The 4,181-nt window shown below is 46.7% G+C and overlaps 1 non-coding gene across 1 annotated transcript; it reads right to left on the reverse strand.

Moving 5' to 3' along the window:
* Positions 1 to 1,202: 1,202 nt before the first annotated feature.
* Positions 1,203 to 1,338, reverse strand: LOC116543519. Its single transcript, XR_004265601.1, has one exon. It is a non-coding gene; the product is annotated as a U4 spliceosomal RNA (small nuclear RNA).
* Positions 1,339 to 4,181: the final 2,843 nt, after the last annotated feature.

Raw genomic sequence — 4,181 nt, forward strand, 5'->3', positions numbered from 1 at the left:
GCTAATTTTTTGTATTTTTAGTAGAGACGGGGTTTCACCATGTTGACCAGGATGGTCTCGATCTCTTGACCTCATGATCCACCCGCCTCGGCCTCCCACAATGCTGGGATTACAGGCTTGAGCCACCGCGCCCGGCCTATTATTATTTATTTTTTAATTTATTTTTTAACTTTGAGACAGGGTCTTGCTCTGTTACCCAGGCTGAAGTGCAGTGACACAATAATGGCTCATTGCAGCCTCAACTTCCCCAGCTCCAACAATCCTCCCACCTCAGCCTTTCAAGCAACTGGGACCACAGGCATGCACCACTACTCCTGGCTAATTTTTTGTGTACTTTTGGTGGAGAGAGGATTTCGCCGTGTTTCTCAAGCTGGTCTCAAACTCCTGAACTCAAGCAATCCACCTGCTGCAGCCTCCCAAAATGCTGGGATTACAGGTGTGAGCCATGTGTGCCCTGCCCATGTACTTCTTTATTACCATATTAAATAAAAGACAGCACTTTTTTTACAATTAATTTTTTTTTCCTATAAGAGATGGAGTCTCACTTTGTTGCCCAGGCTGGTCTTGAACTGCTGGGCTCCAGCACTCCTCCCACCCCCACCTCTCAAAGTGCTGGGATTATAGGAGTGAACCAACACCACACCAGGCCCAAGACAACACACTGAAATACAGGTTAAGCTGAAGTTCAATTTTAATAAATAAGGACATTAGTACAAAGGATGTTGTTGCTTGGCTTCAATGAGAACTTCAAACTTTATAGTCAGTCAAGACAACATATGTGACACTGGACTTAAGCAAAAGATATGGCTGGGCACGGTGGCTCACGCCTGTTATCCCAGCACTTTGGGAGGCCAAGGCGGGTGGATCACTTGAGACAGGAGTTCGAGACCAGCCTGGCCAATATGGTGAAAACCCATCTCTACTAAAAATACAAAAATTAGCCAGACATGGTAGTGTACACTTGTAATCTCAGCTACTTGGGAGGCTAAGGCAGGAGAATTGCTTGAGCCTAGGAGGTGGAAGTTGCAGTGAGCCAAGATCAAACCACTGCACTCCAGCCTAGGCAACAGTGCGAGACTCCATCTCAAAACAAAAAAAAGATACATTTTTTCCCAAGGCCACAGATCACCTGATCATCTGAAATCTATCCCCTGGACTACTGAAACCTGGAAGGATAATTTTCTTTTTTTTTTTTTAATCAGTCTCCATAGAGACTGTCAAAAATTGCCAGTGACTGTATTGCAAGTCATCACAGCGGGGTATTGGGAAGTTTTCAATTAGCAATAATCACACCTCAGATAAACCTCATTGGCTACAATACTGCCACTGCGCAAAGCTTCACCATTTTTTCTTTTTTTTTTGAGATAGAATTTCGCTCTTGTTGCCCAGGCTGGAGCGCAGCCTTGGCTCACTGCAACCTCCACTTCCCAGGTTCAAGCGATTCTCCTGCCTCAGCCTTCTGAGTAGCTGGGATTACAGGCATGCGCCACCATGCCCGGCTAATCTTGTGTTTTTAGTAGAGACAGGGTTTCTCCATGTTGGTTAGGCTAGTCTCGAACTCCTGACATCAGGTGATCCACCTGCCTTGGCCTCCCAAAGTGCTGGGATAATAGGCGTGAGCCACCGTGCCCAGCCAAATGGAGGTTTTGGTCAGTCCAAGGTGACCTGGGAAAGGACTCAGTGGAGTAAATACCCCCAAGTCAGTGTCTTCCTCCAGCTGTTTTCCTGCCAGGGTGCTCCATCAGCCAAAATCAGCTAGAAGCCAGACGCACCCTTTGATGTGGTCTGTATAGGTTAGTCTCCTTGGGCAAAGACCTGAGTGGGAGAGAAACAATGTTGGGGGAGTGGGTGGCAAGCAGAAAACATTCAGGACACGTGGGCGCATGCACACCCACACACAGGCACATAAGCTTCCTGGCCAGTGCATTCTCTTCCTGTAGGCACATTCTATGGGGCTCAATTCTCATCAGCAATTCTCCTGGACAGCATGGAATCATAACAAGGACCCTTAGCCACATGTGCCATTCCCTAAGGGGGTCTAAGCTCATGGGGTTCAAACAGGTTCATTTATTGAGCCAGCTCGGTATTCTCTTCCTGATCATTTGGCTGGATACTAACAATCTTGGCTTCAGTGACTCACTCCCCTTTCCCTGACTCCAAGGCTGATCAATCTAGCAGTCCACTGAACTATTCTTTTTTTTTTTTTTTTTTTTTTTTTTTCAGATGGAGTCTTGCTCCGTCGCCCAGGCTGGAGTAAAATGGAGCAATCTAGTATCACTGCAACCTCCACCGCCCGGGTTCAAGCAATTCTCCCACCTCAGCCTTCCGAGTAGCTGGGATTATAGGCATAAGGCACCACACCCAGCTAATTTTTGTATTTTTAGTAGAGAAAGAGTTTCACCATGTTGGCCAGGCTGGTCTGGAACTCCTAACCTCAGGTAATCCATCCACCTTGGCCTCCCAAAGTGCTGGGATTACAACAGGTGTGAGCCATCCACTGACCCATTTTTTTAAGTTTTACTTTATCTGAGACAGAGTCTCGCTGTGTTTCCCAGGCTGGAGTACAACAGTTCCATCTCGGCTCACTGCAAACTCTGCCTTCTCAGTTCAAGTGATTCTTCTGCCTTAGCCTCCCGAGTAGCTGGGATTACAGGTACCTACCACTATGCCCAGCTAATTTTTGTATTTTTCGTAGAGAGGGAGTTTCACCATGTTGGTCAGACTGATCTCGAACTCCTGACCTCAGGGGATCCACCTGCCTCGGCCTCCCAAAGTGCTGGGATTACAGGCATGAGCCACCTCGCCCAGCCACTGACCTATTTTTAAACTATGTTATTATCTTTAGCCAAGGCACTACAAGCCTTGCAGGATTGGGAGCCACTATTTCTTTAGGGCAGTGCCTATCAAACATGAGTGTGTATCAGAAGCATCTGAGGCACTTTTTAAAAGCTATTCTTGGCCCTACTCCTAGAATTTCTGATTCAGTAAGTCTGGTCAGAGGCCCCCAGAATTGCATTTCTACCATCTTTCCATGTGATGCTGGTGGAAAGATCACTCTTTGAGAACCACTGCTTTAAGGAAATTAGTCATATCCACTTGGATCTAGACTTTGCAGTTGGTCAAAGTGATCTATTTCCTTACTTCCAAGTTCTCAATGGATTCCTTGTCACAGCCTCCATAACGTGCCCTTGAACCTCTCTGTGGTCAAGGGGGCTGGGTCACTGAGTTTGAGTGGAGATGTATTTGGGGTTTTTTTGTTTTGTTTTGTTTTTTGTTTTTTAGATAGAGTCTTGCTCTGTCATTCAGGCTGGAGTGCAGTGGAGCGATCTCAGCTCATTGCAACCTACATCTCCCAGGCTCGAGTGATCCTTCCACCTCAGCCTTCCGAGTAGCCAGGATTACAGGTGTGCGCTACCACACCTGGCTAATTTTTTGTTGTTGTTTGTTTGCTTGTTTTGAGACGAAGTCTCGCCCTGCTGCCCAGGCTGGAATGCAGTGGCACAATCTCGGCTCACTGCAACCTCTGCCTATCAGGTTTAAGAAATTCTCCTGCCTCAGCCTCATGAGTAGCTGGGAGTACAGGTGTGTACCACCATGCCCAGCTAATTTTTGTATTTTTGGTAGAGACGGGGTTTACCATGTTGGTAAGGCTGGTCTTGAACTCCTGACCTCGTGATCTGTCTACCTCAGCCTCCCAAAGTGCTGGGATTACAGGTATGAGCCTCTGTGCCCGACTTTTTTTTGTATTTTTAGTAGAGATGGGGTTTCACCATGCTGGCCAGGCTGGTCTCAACTCCTGATCTCAAGTGATCCACCTACCTCAGCCTCCCAAAGTGCTGGGATTACAGGCATGAGCTACCATCCCCAGCTGGTGGAGGTGCCTTTGTAGGTTCCAGGAGAAAACTTCCCCTTCACCGTCTGAAGACTCAATGACATTAATTGACAAAAGGCATATTAATAGAGAAAAGACATACCAATTTATTAACATGCATGGAGGTGGGGGGAATCACAGAGTGAATACCCAATAACCCTGTGTGATACAGAAGCTTATATACCCTTTCTCATAGGGGAGAAAGGAGATGGAGGATGTTTTCTTTTGAGGACAGTAAATCATTAGGAAGAATTAATGGCCAGATGGACCTTGGAAGTAGGAGGCAGACTTAAGAAAGTAAGATGGCCGA

This window comes from Sapajus apella, unplaced genomic scaffold (assembly GCF_009761245.1).
Source record: "Sapajus apella isolate SASKATOON/1434 unplaced genomic scaffold, GSC_monkey_1.0 scaffold188, whole genome shotgun sequence".
Lineage (NCBI taxonomy): Eukaryota > Metazoa > Chordata > Mammalia > Primates > Cebidae > Sapajus > Sapajus apella.